General features: G+C 37.5%; 1 pseudogene; it reads right to left on the bottom strand.

The window, feature by feature from the left end:
* Positions 1 to 15111: 15111 nt before the first annotated feature.
* On the bottom strand, positions 15112 to 15871 carry LOC144221699 (peroxiredoxin-5, mitochondrial-like; annotated as a pseudogene).
* Positions 15872 to 16257: the final 386 nt, after the last annotated feature.

Genomic DNA, 16257 nt, shown 5'->3' with positions numbered 1-16257 from the left:
TGAGAGAAAAGATCATTATGTGTTTTATATATATATAATATATATGTATATATATTATATATATAAACATATATATAAATATATTTTTTTGAAATAGTAAAACTTCAGGGAAGGCTAAAAAACATAACAGTTCTTTGAGGTAGCACTGCAAAGAAAACACATATTTAACCACTTAGTGCACAGAGCCAGGGTGAAATGGCTGGTCATACAGATGGTTAAATGTGAAATATGTAGCTAAGGGAGACCTCGTGAACTATATTTGAGTACGCACTGCATTATAATACAATAAAGGTACACAAATCTCCAAATCCCTTTATTAATATGGTAGAAAAAGAAGCATGCTTTGGGGCGAACCCAAACCCTTTATATTTGCCTTTGGAATTTGGACTCCTTCACACTGTCAACACATGTACTCGAACAGTCTCCTCCTCTGTGTTGAAGTTGAATCCTTCCTACAGAGACCATGCTGCTGGCAGCCAAGAACAAAGTTAGGTGTTCCAGGGAAGCAAGTCTGGAGTGACAGCCAAGTCTCCACAAAGCGGAGAGTTCTCCAAATAATAAAGAGTTGACTGTGATGGCAAAAGTCTTCTTGCAGGTGCAGAAGCATGTATTTTGGATACAAGCAAAGCCTTTCAGCTGCTTCCCCTATCCCGCCAGCACCACCTTATTTTTACAGTGCTCTAATCTTACTGGAGTTTTCACTTCAGGAATTTGTTACTCCAAAATGTTCCAGGTGTGGGATGGAGGAGGAAAGCAGAGAAGACAAGGAATGGTGTAGTATAGAAATAAAAAGAAAAGAAAAGAAAAATGGGAAGGGCACTTAAAGGCCTTTCTATTTCCTAAGTCTTATTCTTGCTTTTGGCAATATAACTTGATATATTCCATTCAAATTCCATACCTGAAAATCAGCCTTCATGCATACATTGCTGACATTCTGGGTAGTAAGTAGACAACTCTATCAAATGGAAGCCCCAGACATCAATTAAAATATCTGTGCCATTCACTAAAGTTCTTTGAAAGAAACAGGTTTCTTGCACTTTTATTGGCTGAAATTCTTTTATTCCTATTAGTCTTTTGCACTTCCCATTTAACTTTGTAATAAATTAGTTTTGATATAGTCTGTTATCATATCCTGAAAGAGCACTGCACAAGAACACTTCTGGAATACTTTGTCTCCTACCTGCAAAACAGGACATTTCTCCTTCAACAATGTTTTACAATAAAATGCAAATCAGTAATTGATTTGTTTAAGTAGAGTTTTAGACAAAATTAGAGAGAGCAATTTCTCAAGCTCTGTAGTTTGCTTATCAGCAACAAATGAAAGCTAAAAAGGTAGCAGAGTAATTTGTAAAACATCATTTTCTGATCTGATGTCTAGCTTCATAATTACAAAAACCTAGATTTTTCATATTCTTCTCGACGTTGTGTCACGTCATCAAATCAGACAAACAGTATCCTCTTCTTGTTGATAAAGTTTTTCATGTCTCTCAAACTCAGTACATTACAACTTTGGCCATTAGGCAAATTTGCCTAATCTTGTAGTATTCACAAAGGGTAGGGTGACTCTCCCCTCTAATTTTCCAGAAACATTTCAACATGGAATGGTGAAACAATTTGAACATACATATGCAAAGCTGAAAAAGATGTATTCTAAAAAAATGTAATGGTAGGTAAGACAAGTGTCTCTGAAATTGACTTATGAAATCATAAGCATATGTCAGAATAATTCATTGCAATAAATTGTATTAAATTTTAATAAATAAGCTCAAATTTGACAAAGTCAGTCTATGGTGAATCTAATTTCCTTTATATGAGATGTCCATATAATTAGCTCCATTTGCCAGTGAAGGTTGACATTAGAAGATTCTGTGTAATAAGCGGCAATCAATGATGCCTTAGCAATCTTACCAAACCGAAAAATCCACACACATGCCAGGACAGAAGGTACCTTACCAAATGAGAAGAGAAAAAAAAAAAAAAACATGAAAATTTTGGTAATTAGAACTGGGTAGTGCAAAAATATGGTGAAATGACTGAAGATGACAGATTAGAGGAATGGAAGTATCAGGTTCAATCTCTAAGTTAAAGGACAAAAGAGGAAAAGAGGTCTTTACTTTGAAAAAAGTCATTACTTAGGAACCAAGTGAAATGATTGGTGTGATTATGAAGGGGAGAAGAATACGTCACCCCAAAATAATCTACTTTGGCATGTGGATTATTCTGAGCTGAAGGCAATCAAGTCCCAGCAAACTCAAAAACTTTTACTTGTCCTTTAACTACCTAAAATAATTTAGATGGGTGCTTGGCCCAGAAAGAGAGCTATGACCAGAGATCACTCTTTTACCTGAAAGACTTTGCGGCATGCCAAGGCAAACATCTGATTATCAAACGCCTGACCTTCTTATCTTCCCATGAGTTGCCCTCCTCTTTGAAGCCCTAAGTCTCTATCCCATTCCTTAGTTCAGACTGACATATAAGCCTCAATCGCCTGACTGCTTTTGGGTCTCATTTTTCTGTGGGGCTTCTGTAGGTACAAAATTAAATTTTTCTATTGTCAATCTGTCTTTTGTCAAGTTAATTATTAGACCAGCCAATATCCTAGAAGTGTAGAAGAAAAATTTTTCTGCCCAATGATCATTTAGTCAGACAATTCTATTTTTATCCTACTCCTGTATCTACATAATATTATCTACCTTCAGGATTGTTATCAGGATTCAATACACAGCCAGTAGGTACCAATTGTTAGTATTACTATTACAATGGTGCCCCAAAGGCAGGGTTATTCTTTTGCATTATTTACACACCCACTTAATGTTTGGCACAAAGATCTGCATATGAATACTACATGCCTAAAGGCCACTGATGATAAGTGCCTCTGAAATTTGCATACAAACTAATAATCCTGTGCTCTTTTTAGGATTCAATCACCATTGGTTTCTTAGTGTGGCTAGACGAGAGTGGAAGGTAAGAAGGAAAGTGGAGAAGCTCAAGAAATGGCAGCTACAAAATAATTTATATGAAACCAAAACCGGGGAAAACGATTTTAAAAGCTAGAAATATGAAGGCACGGAGGCCTGGAAAAAACCGTCTTGTATCTACCTGACTGTAAAGCATAGAATACCCTAATCCTGAACCTCTGAAGAAGGAAATCAAGAGGGCATCGGCTACACAAGTAACTTGTCTGCAATATTTGTGAGGAAGATTTCGATAATAACCTTCTGATATCTAAGCAACATGTATTAAAAGGACAGTGAGGGGCGCCTGAGTGGCTTAATCGGTTAAGCGTCCGACTTTCGCTTGGGTCGTGGTCTCGCAGTTCGTGGGTTCGAGCCCCGCGTCGGGCTCTGTGCTGACTGCCAGCTCAGAGCCTGGAGCCTGTTTCAGAGTCTGTGACTCCCTCTCTCTCTGACCCTCCCCTGCTCACGCTGTCTCTCTCTCTCTCTCCTAGAAATAAATAAAACATTAAAAAAAATTTAAAAAAAAGGACAGTGACTAGCTTTTCTCAGTCTTCACTAAGATCATGCAAGAAGATGTGGCTTTATACAGGAGGAGAGATTTGGGAATGAGTTTAACCAAGAATTTCACTACTTCACAGGTAACTGCCTATGGCAAGGGATTAGCAAGGGAAAGTATAATATACCTCCCATATACCTCCCATGAAAGTGCTTTGAGGTGCACCTGGGTGGCTCAGTCAACATCAGCTCAGATCATGATCTCACGGTTTATGGGTTCAAGCCCCATCCATGTTGGATTCTGAGCAGAAAGCTTGAAGCCTGGAGCCTGCTTTAGGTTCTGTGTCCCCCCTCTCTCTGCCCCTCCCTGCTCATGTGCTCTCTCTCTCTCTCTCTCTCAAAAAGAAATAAACACTTAAAAAAAGAAAGTTCATTGAAATTGTAAAGATTCCCATCTCATCCTGAAAAATCAATTTTCAAGTTCTTTTTAGCCCTCTAAGATTTTTGGATTGTATGATAAGGGCCAATTAAAATTACAGTTGTAGAGAAGTTCTAGGTTATATTTAACCAGAAAAAGCCTATTAATAAACTGGAAATGCCACTTTTCCTATCAGTCAAATGTCTAACCTCCCTTAAGTTTATTATTCAGTAACAGATTGATAAAATTATTTGGCACAACTGAAAATTTTTCTGGAGCTGATACAGCAAGGGATTTAATACCTCAATAACAATTGCAAAGAAACTAATGTCAAGCCCTTTACTAATTTCTGAAGAAGAAGAAAAAAAACACATACACACAGTTTTAGATAACATTGGTATTAAATATTAGAAATATTTTCTTTAGGGGCACCTGGGTGGCTCAGTCGGTTAAGCGTCCGACTTTGGCTCACGTCATGATCTCACTGTTTGTGGGTTCGATCCCCGCGTCGGGCTCTGTGCTGACAGCTCAGAGCCTGGAGCCTGCTTCGGCTTCGGATTCTGTGTCCCCCTCTCTCTCTGCACCTCCCCCACTCATGCTCTGTCTCTGTCTCAAAAATAAATAAACTATTAAAAAAAATATTTTCTTTAGAAAATCACATCAAATAGCTCCACAATACGAAAAGCAAACAACAACAACAAAAGAACACACATCCTAAAATTTTTGGTATCATTTTAAAGACTAAGTAGTAAAAACTGTTTCCCATAGAGAATTTTTTAAAGTTACAAAATGTTTCTGTTGGGTATTAAAAACAATGAATACATGAGTTGAAAAGTAATTCACTCAAAAAGTATTTAAGAATCCTCTTTGAATGAGACTCTTATGTAGTAGCAAAAACCAATTTATTCAACTGTTATCCAGTGTGAAAGGCTGGAAAAATCCAATAGAAACACAGAGCAGGTAGGAACTAATCCTAAGATACCACACTGAAAAAAAAAAAGTTAAATCAAAAATTCAAATCAGATTTCTTAGCTTAGTAGAGTATTTATGATTACGATCCATAGGCATCAAGGACCCAAAGCATTTACTTTCATAATCAACTTACTTCAAAGCACATCCTACCTATGTCAGTAAACCTTAACTGTTAGTCAACTCAGATTTATGTTTGCCTTTGATTTCAAGTGTCCATAATGTATTTCAGATTTCAAATGACCTAAAGAAATGAAGCCTTCAAGCCCCAAGTTGTTTTTATATCCAGGCAGTTTCCAGGCACGTTATCTCCCCGGGGAGGGCTCAGTCTACTCTCAACCAATACCTGATGACCGACAAATTTCTGTCTCAACTTAAACTTTTCATTCTCCCTCCAACCTATTTTTTTTCTTAGTTCTCTGTATCTTTGGCTGCCATTTATATCAACAAAATCACCAAGGGAACTTGTTAAAAACAAAGACAGTGACCCTCCTCAGATTCTGAATCTGAATTTCCTAGATTTGTGTCTGGGACTTTGGACTAACAAGCCTTCTGCCAGCACCTAAACTCCTAAGGGATTCCCAAGGTTTATCAGTGTGAGACAGTACTTCATAACATATCTATCAACCCCAATGCTAAAATTGAGTGCTAGCATATATTCCTTAGGATCTGAATCTCCATATAGTATTTAACTTATTGTCACAAAAACCCTAAGCAGTGAGAAATACTATTTCCATTTTACACAAGAGGATACTGAGGCTCAAAAAAATTAAAAGGCGCCTCGGCGGCTCTGTCAGTTGACTGTCTGACTTTGGCTCAGGTCATGATTTCACTGTTTGGGAGTTCAAGCCCCACATCGGGCTTGCTGCTCTCAGCGAAGGGCCCACTTCAGATCCTCTGTCCCACTCTCTCTGCCTCTTCTCCAGATTTGCGCTCTCTCAAAGAAAATAAAACATAAAAAAAAAAAAAGAAATTAAGTACTGGGTAGAGCTATGAGCACAGCCAACATACTGTGTAGACTCTAAGGTGGGATGAAAAAGACAAAGGACCCAGAAGTGAAGCTTCTATTTGAATATCAGTAGGGCCACTAATGCAGATTGATATTTCCATTCAACCTCTTTGAGCCCCCAATTAATCACAGTAAAATGGTGATTCTAAGGCTGACCTTTTAGGTGATAGCATATCATCGTTCACTCAAGAGATGTTAATCCATTTCTATCTGCAATTCTATTTTTTCCTTAGTATTTCCTTAGGCCTGTACTTTTAAAATGCTTCTTTTGGCCTGTTTACTTCTGAGTAGAAACACAGTCCTACCTTTTAACAACCTTATTATTAGATGCTAATCAGTTATCTAAATACAATTATTTAGGAGGTCCACTTGTAATTTAAAGCACCATTCATTTCAAACCTGTTTAAAATGGAAACCATTGGAGAATTTCTAAACTGAGAAGAATATTAAACAAAATCAAAATCATTAAATAAAATTATGATTCAGACACAAAGAATAATACTTTGCAAGCACTAAAAATTATAAATTTAAAGAACTGCCAATAAAAATAAAATAGTAGACACAACAGGACATGAAATTATATCTATTACATAATTCCATGATCAAATATGTGTGTACAAATGCATGTTTATGAACATATATATATACGCAATTGTGTCAAAAGAGAGAAAGGAAATATGCCAAGGTACTAATAGTAGTTATCTCTGGGTTGAGTAATTATATATTACTTTTGTTTTCTTCTTTGTAGTTTGCTTGGATTTTACACATTTGCTACACAATTATGTGTACTTTTTACAAAGAGAAAAGTAAACATCACATAAATGAAATGTATAAGAAAAACAAAATTTAAAAATGCTGTAAAGTAAGCAAAATGAGTCAATGCAATCATTTGCTTCTTTTTACCCCTGATACTGTAATGAGAATATATTTCTTACAAGGGTTTCTTTAATTTCTTTTATGCTCAATATTGTATGTTTAAAGAAAGATAAAGATCCTCTCAGATTACACACATTATAAGTTTCTCTCTGACCATATGTGGCTTCCATGAGAATTCTACAAACACAGTATCTGCAACAGAAGGCTCTAAAATCAGGGAACAAACTGTTCTTAACTGTGTGGGGTAGTTTCTCACTTACACAGAAATCAGCCTTCCCCAAATAAAACTGCAGTACCCCCATCCTAGCATATAATACAAGTCTACTCTCTCCTGGGCATTGTTCTAGGTCTTCTATTTTCATTATTCTTCCCTCTGTGTCCTCGAACAAGTAACTTAACCTTTCTGTGCTATTTCCCATATAAAATAGAATGATAGTAGTACTGACTTGATACGGCAATTTTATTTTGAAGATAAACTTACTTGATATTTAGAAAGCCCACAGGAAAATAATCATAATATAATAATAATAATGATAGTGATAATAATAACAATTATAAGTATTATTTTTAACCTTAACAGCCATGTTTAAGGAGCAGGTATATAATTGCCTCAGATAGCTTATAAGGACACTGGGATTTAGAGTTTAAGTTACTTCTCACCTTACGTGTGCCAAGAGTCAAACGCAACTTTTGCTGACACCAAAGCCCATATGTATCCTTTAAAAATCACCATGCAGCAGACAATATTCATCAACATTCACACATCTATTATAAGACAGACACAGAAACCGAGCAATACAGGGTAAGACTCAGCTTTTGCTTTCAGTCTAGTGAAGAGAGCAGGCAGGTCTTCAAGCGGTAAGTGTGATGGCAGGGCTGAGAATATGAGGCTGTGATGGCAGAGAGAAAAGCGTTATCTACGGAGGTCGAGCAAAGCTACCCAGAAGAAGCAACACTGAGCAGAGATCTGAAGAACGAATCAGAGTTAGCCTGGAAGCTGGTGAAGACGAACAATCAGCTGGCATTCACTCTCTGGTGTTCTGTGCTGCAACTCTGGAGCTGCCGACACTCGCCTCATGCCAGGTGACAAATGATCTGAGTGCCCACAGCCGCAGCTGCCGTTTTATACCCTCTCCCTCCTACTTCCATAGTTAATGAGCCTGAGACCAGAAAAGAATACATCTTAGTAACCAAGAGCTCTTCTGTTAGCCTTTGATCCAGAGACACAAGAAACGTTCTTCACTCGTGTTAACAATACTGCTACACATCCTTTATTATTTCCCTCTAGCACTTGCTAAAACAGAAGTTTGCTGCTACTGACTCTCATTTGTATTCATCTTGGTGGCAGATTGTTGTATGTTCATAAAGTCCTCATTACAAAAAATACATGATCCTCCCCCGCCTCCTCCGGAACAACTTTAAAGCATGTCAGTGCCCTAAGGTTCCTTAAGGTTAATTCTTGCTGCTGGGAATACCTCAAATGCTCTAACTTTCAGCAGTTCTGACTTTGAATATTCTACCTGCAGTTATGCAACACCCCAGAGACACAGGTATGCCCGAAGTATCTCTTCCAGATGCAAATAGCTGTATCAAGTGAAGGCAAGGTTTGTGCCTTTATAGATATCTCTGTATTTCAAGTATTATTTTTAAAGAATCTCATTTCAAAAACTTGATTTGAGGAGAAATAACTTTCTCTGTCTGCTGTGGTGTGTCATTCTCAGTTTACAGAGCTTCTAGAAAAACTTCCATTTTTCCCCTTAGAAGTCACCATTACATTTCTAAATCTACCAATTCGAATTTGTGAGGGGGGGGGGAAGAATTTAATATTTATTTAATTGTCAGGAACCAAACTTCAGTGCTGTTTGAGGCTGGCAGTATGTTTTAAGACACATGGAAACGGTTTCTTTCCTTTAAGGAGTTTACAGTTTTGTTGGAAAGGCAAAAGAAAAAGTGTTAAACTGATTCAGTGACTGGCTATAGGAGACAGAGACATCAGGACACCAGAGGGAGGAGAAAACGTTTATATATGCTAAGAAAGAGGAGTATAATATGGAATCCGGTAGCAGAGTATTTTCATTATTTGTGTATATTTTGTATTTGTACATTTTTGAATGCCTAGCCTTCCGAAGAATAAAGAAAAAGCCTCCAGTATATTTTCCAACGCACTGTATTTTTTCCACTTTCAAAATGATCATCGAAAGAAACTTCTATGCTCTCAAAAAAAGTTTAAAAAAAACAAAACATAAAGAATCTTGCCAAACTAGCTCCAATATATGAAGAAAAATCCATTTCAATTGTTACGAGAAACACAACAGTCTTAAGTCAACCACTAGGGGGAAAAATCTGCAATACACTCTGCAGTATATTTCTCCGAAACTGAACATCCAGCTTTATTTGGACAAGATATGCTTCCCCTGACCCATCAGTCTCCAGGCCAAGCCGTGCCCCAGGGCTTAGAATATGGTAAAAATCCTGGGTCACTCTATCTTCCCATTTCCTCTCACATGGGCTAAAAATAAAAGCACTAACAGCATGTCCAGCAGGATGGAGACCAGGGCTGGTGGGAAAATTTGTCATACTGACCCTGATGAGAGAAAAAGCCTGACTCTGTGCAGATTAGGTCAAAGTGATTCAAATCCTGCATCTTGAGTTTAACTAACACGTACAAACCCCTCAACGTATATTTTTAAACTGAGAAATTCTACCCTTACGTATTTTTAGATGAATCCTACAAAAGTAAATTCAGATGTATAAATCATCATCACAAAAGAAAAGTCTCTCTTGGGCAAAAGGGAAACTCCAGGTGTTTGTTTATTTTTTAATCCTGTTGGTTCAATGACCCTGTTTATTTGGCTTTTTTATTTGTAAGACACTATATATTTCTTTATAATTTAATTAGTGAACTGCATTTATAAGTTCCTGTAAAATGTCTATTTATTTTCATTTAGTATCATCCTTTCAAATGACAAAAAAAAAATTTCTTCACTAATTTCTTCACATGTATCTGTCACTGCCCATAAAAGCTATCAATAACATTACACAGAGACAGAGAAAAGGACTATCTCTGTGTATGGGGGCTGGTACCCCAAGCATGCTACCTCAGTGCCCCCTAAAACTATGGAAACAAAGAGATAATGATCTCCTAAGTGATAACTGTGCATTCCCAGAAACAGAAGAGAGGCTCTCAAGAGTTTTACCTGTACTAAGTTGCAGACGACCAGATATTAGAGGCATTCATGTAAGGAGGTAAATATATATTTCACTGTGCAAAGACATCCCTCAAACTCTTCAACTGTTTCCCTGAATTTATTTAACGTGTTAGCGTCCCCTTATATGACTACTGTAGAGATATGAAAGTGAGCCAGTGAATTCTGCCTATTTGTAATTATCCTAGTAACTCCTTTAAAAAGTGAAGGGAAGACTGTTCATGTAAAAGGTTAAAAATAGAGGAAGATTAAACATCAGTAGTGGCTATTCTAGTGATTCTAGGGAATCAGCTGGAACAATAGTTCCAAAGACTTGGTAAATTTTGAGGATGTTAATCATTAATGAGCAGTAGGAAAACTAAGTGCAAATAATATAGAATTCTAGCCTTATACCCATTTTTACCATTCATTCATATAGTAGAAAAGTACTTCTTTCAAGAGATTTCTAGGTTCTGTGGACGTACGGTTGAGAAAGACTTCCATGTCTTGGCTTTTATTTTAATATGGTAAATACACAATAAGTAAATTATAAAGTTATTGTAAAGCCTCATACTGGCTCTTGCTATTATGCACAACACTCAATATTTCTAGAAGAGTACTTAATACCTATATTGTTAATGGCACTGGGAATGAACTAATGATGAAAATCCAGAATGTTCAGTCTGATGTTCAAGGCCATCTCTAATACTGCCTCCGCCCCCACCTGTATAATATTATCCCTTACTGCTCACTCCTGAGATCAATAAAGAAAGCAGTACCCAACAAAAACTAAATGCTTGACTGCACATCTTTACCAAAATTGATCTTTCCACCCATCCCTCAAGAAGCGTGCCTTATAATATCAAGTTGCCAAGTCAGATTTCTCCCTCCACTTAAATGCTATACATCTTGAGCATGCCCCTTTCTAATAGCATTTATTTTTATTTATATTTTACTATATACTCATGTTCATAAAAGTGCCCATCCTAGTCATTTATTTGACTGGCTACTTTTTGAGGGCAGGGACTATTTTTAACTTTTCTCGGTATCTCAGGCCATTTGGGATGCTGTCTTAAACCACTGGACTCAATTCATATTTCTTATGTTGAATTGTGTTATATTTGCTGTGTTCAATGGCAGAACATAAAATTCGGTGTCTGATTTATGTACAAATCTGTTACAAGGGAATACATACAAGTTTATAAGTAGACTAACATTAGTTGTAGAGCAATAATACTAAGAATAAAGCCTCAGCCTGTGTTATTTCCAATGTTGATCTGAACTTTTGGATCTTTCAGTTTGCGGACTAGTTTCTAATATAAACTCCCAGTCAGAAAGCTCAAGTTTTCAGAGTTTTTGTGCATTCCAGCTACAGTAACCTCAAGTCCAGGGAATTTATACTACATATCTATGAATTCTATTTCCATATAATCACTTCAGCCAATATTTTATATTCAAAATATAAAAACCAAACTATTCCTAAGGATCTAAAAGAACAAACTAAGTGCACAACTGAATGAAAGTTGGGAAATTTAAAATGTTTAAAACTGAAACAATTCAAAGACTTAAACATTCTTTAAATTCACATTTATTTTTGGCAAGAGATGATCTTCATGCTAAATTAAATATTGTGTGAAGGTGCGAAAATCTATCCACATACAACACATGCATTTTTATAACATAAGCAATTCTTCGTGTAGGTGACGTGTATGTGTTATTGTCTACACATACACAACACCCATTCACATGGCATAGTAGAACACACAAAATGTACATATACAAGATACATATTTTTCATCATTAGTGTTTTCATAGCAGCACAATATTTTTTCTGGCACACAGATATAAAAATCATTGATATTTTACAGGTGTGTTTATGTCTACACCTACAGGTAAAAGTAATTTAATATCTAATCCACAGTAGTTAAATAGTTAAATATATATGTATATTTCTATTGTCTTTTAAAAGTCATATCTGGTAAAATCACATGCTAATATGGTTTAGGTTTACTTTCTTTTTTTTTTCTCTAACAAAGAAACAAAGTATTTTGGTGCCGTTATCATGTGTTTCTTTAGACTATTAGTCAGATCCTATTTCTATCAATAGACAATGTTCTGCAATGCTTTTATTATATCATGTTGGAAAATGAAAGATCGTGACCTCAAGCCCCCATGATCCAGGCAGAAATGAAATGAGTGTATACACATAGGCACAATTGAGGACACAGAACGTTTGGTACACAAAGAATGATCAGACGGGTTCCTACCCAGCACAGTTCAAATTCAGTAGTTTCTCTCGCACGTACCAGCTCAGCTGCCCACGATCCTCGCTGCTTTTAAATACTACAAAGCAATTTACACTCCAACTGCCGCCTGCTTAAGTTCTTCCTTTTGCGCTCAGAAACGGAAATACTCGGACAGTATGTGATGCCCTGTTGCAGCCGCTTCCCCGAGTCGTTCAGCAACCCACTTCTGAGCCGCGCTGGGTTGGTTAAGCCCCGCAGCTCCAAGCTCATTCTCCCCACCAGCAGGCAACTAACTGATCGGCCGCTGGGCGGAGAGAACGGGCACCAGGGCGCCATCTGGAGGCGCCTCCGGGCAGACGCAGCAAACTTAGAACTAGGTGGAACAAGAATGTCAGCAAATTCTTTGTTAAAATAAGCATACTGTTTATGTACATTTTCCTATCTATCTATATATATAATTTAAAGACAAAAATGCAAGAAAACCTCATAAACGTTCTATTTCTTTCAATCTTCACAATACATTCAAAGCTGCGATCTCCTTTATGTACAAGTAACAAGAGATGGCAAAATAATCGTGTTTCTCTTTGACTCATCTCAAGGGAAAATAATTAACACTGGCCACCATCAGAAGTTTCTATGATTTTGACATTTACCAAAAAGACAGCTTTCCAAAAGAGAAATGTATACCTCTGAACCAACACAATGCCAGTGTGTTAAACATGCTCTGCTACTTTCAAAAATTACAAACATTACCACTGGAAATGTTTAGTATGTTCCTTATCAGTGCATTACACTGACTCGAGTATGATAACAAGAAAAAAAAAACATTTTCAGTTAATAGTTCATTTGATAAGGTGTTCATAGGACTTAAATATTTCAACAAAAGCTCCTAGAATTAATTTCCCTCTAAATACCTCCCTAAGCTTCTTTCCCTTAAAGAGGATAATTTGTATACCTGAATGAGATATAAGCTTAATTAATTAATTGAATAGAGCACTGAAAGGCTTATCTATTGTGATATGCATTTAGAAATGTGATTATCGAATGTTTTATTATTCCCTACAGATCAAAAGGAACATGATTGCTATTCCCATCCCCCCACTCTATCTCACTCCTACTTCCACCATGCATCAAGATTTGGGATTTCACCTTGTATTTAAAATTAAAATTTGACTTTGAAACTATTTAATAAGGGATCCATTTATTGCGATTGCATATTTTTTCCAGGCAAATGTTTTGATTATATTCCAAGTGGGGCCCTTTAGGGAAACAAAAATTCTTTTATTTTTATTTTTTTATGTTTTATTTATTTCTAGGAGAGAGAGAGAGACAGCGTGAGCAGGGGAGGGTCAGAGAGAGAGGGAGTCACAGACCGAAAGAGGCTCCAGGCTCTGAGCTGGCAGTCAGCACAGAGCCCGACGCGGGGCTCGAACCCACAATCGCGAGATCATGACCTAAGCGAAAGTCGGACGCTCAACCGACTAAGCCACCCAGGCGCCCCATAGAAACAAAAATTCTTAATCACTTCAGTTTCAAATCAGTGTTTGGGAATTTCCGCAGGATAAACACAGAAAAAAATTTTCATCAATATTTCATCTCAAATGCTTATTTCCATATGTTTGAGAAATAAATGTACCAGCTTTTCAACATATACCATTAGACATATTCTAAACAAAAGTTAAGATTTTTCTTTTAAATAGAGACAGTATGTACCAAATACTCAAACTGTATTTTTTGTGAGTTTGTAAAATCTGTAAAAATTTATGTGCTGAAGGAATTAAAAAGGATGGTGACTCTTTATGTCTCTATACCCTCAACTTCTAGCACTCTGGAATATGAAAATATATTAGTCAACTAACTGATTCCTAAATTATATGACTTATATGCTATACTATGGTTAGGGCTGTATTGAACTTCTTAGAAAGGCAACATGCTCAAATACACAGTTTAAGATTACAAGCAGAATAAATAGCATTTGGAAACTTGCAAATAATAAGAAATTAAACACTGCCGGAGTGCAGATATGTCCAACTTTTACAAAGTATAATGTGATATGTGAACATTTAGATGTAACAAATAGATAGAGTATAAAGTTTCACACCATAAATGTTTTGACCTTACAAAATCATTCTTTAAGTAAAAACTCACCAGAATTTATAGAATGATTCGAATGAAAAATAAATATTCACATGCATAAACATGAAAACAAAGTGAGACATTAATGAGAGGTGTAGACATGTAAATTTTATAGCCAAAGACATTTGTCTATGCTCATCAGAATAAAAAGCTGAAAATGATAGGAGTTGATGCTATATGCAAAAGACATGATTAGGTGGCTAGGGGAAGAAGAAAAAGCATCATGGCCATGTGTTGTCCCATGAAATAAGGTCTAAAATTAGCCTTAAGACATTGAGACAAGAGAAAATATTTTTTAGAAGTGTAAATCCCCAAGTAAGAGTATACTAAGGAAGTAAAGTATTTCTATTTCCACAATTTAGCATGTAAAACTCAAGGAAAGCAAAAATAGTCCAAGTCAAAGATCCACATGGGGTCTAAAGAACTAAAATAACATAGGGACTCTAAATATTTGTCTTTTATTGTGAAGTAGGGTGAAGAATCTATGTATGTGTTCTATTGCTATTTAACAAATTACCACAATCTTAGTAGATTAAAATAAAGCAAATTTATTATCTCACAGTCCCTATAGGTCAGCAGTCCAGGCATGACTTAGATGAGATCTCTGTTCAGTCTCACAAAGTGACAATCTTGGTATCAATTGGGCTGTGGGTTTGTTTGTTTGTTTGTTTGTTTTAATGTGGACCAGAAATGTTTACTGCAGAAATTTGGTCAAGATTCCCATTGGGTGGCTCCTATTGCAGCTGGACTGGGATTCTCTTTCCAGGCCTGGGTAGGTGAAATACAAAAGGATAAAAGGAGCGTCTCTGGGCCCAGGGCTTCAGAGCTGCAAGACGATGTTAGGGGCCAGGCTTCAAGTGTGGCCTGTACCATCCAGCTCCACATGCAGGGACTTTACTATGTCATCCTCTACTACCACAGAAGACTTCTTAAGCTGGTGTTTTCCTTTTTTTTTTTCCTATGTTTTATTTATTTCTGAAAGAGAGACAGCGTGAGCAGGGGCGGGTCAGAGAGAGAGGGAGATGCAGAATCTGAAGCAGTTTCCAGGCTCTGAGCTAAGCTGTCTGCCCAGAGCCCAATGCGGGACTCGAACCCATGAACTATGAGATCATGACCTGAGATGAAGTCGGTCACTTACCCGACTGAGCCACCCAGGCGCCCCAAGCTGGTGTTTTCCAAAGACAGACACCAATGAATTATCTAGTAAAAACTCTATCTGCTTCCTAAATGCCCCAGTGGGGTCAGACAAGAGCCTCATCTTGTCTCCCAAGTTGTGAGCTGGTCCCCGCTTTTCCATCATAAAGACATCATTATCATGCTTTACATGCTACTACCTGGGCCTCTTGGCCTTCGGAGCCTCAGCCAGCTGGCTCCACAAACCATGGCAGGTGGGTCTTGGAACAGTCAGGGGTAAAGGCCTCAGGGCTTCCCCAAAGCACCTCCTTCATGCCCCTGAACATCTCTGCCAGGTTCACTTTGTTCCTAGCCTCCCCTTCCAAAACCACCACTGAAGGGGTGGCATCTCCAACCTTGATTGGGGCCACGGCTGAAAGTGGCGCTGCTGAAACTGCAGGTTCCATCAAGCATCTACTCCCTGACTCATAGCTGGCCCCCTCTGCTCCCACTGCCCCCCATGCTGCAGACTCCCAGCAGCCCAGAAGAGACCCCAGGCTGCTCAGCGAGGAGGAAGTGCAGCCCAACCAGCAGCATGCCCATCCCAGAGAAACTGGGCTGTGCTCTTATCTGGAGACCTGGTGGGGAAAAATGTGTTTCTAAATTCAAGTAGGTTGTTGGAAGAATTCATTTCTTTGGATTCTTCAAGTTCACCAGGAGAAAGTGTCTTCATTTCAGGGAGAACACTAGTCTCTCTTTTAAGGATGTTCACTTGATTATGTCAGGCTGACCTAGAACAATCTCCCTTCCAGCTAACTCAAAATCACTGATTTGGGACTCTGATTACATCTGA

Source organism: Crocuta crocuta, unplaced genomic scaffold, assembly GCF_008692635.1.
Source record: "Crocuta crocuta isolate KB4526 unplaced genomic scaffold, BGI_CrCroc_1.0 scaffold21, whole genome shotgun sequence".
NCBI lineage: Eukaryota > Metazoa > Chordata > Mammalia > Carnivora > Hyaenidae > Crocuta > Crocuta crocuta.
This window is presented reverse-complemented; position numbering and strand designations above follow the sequence as displayed.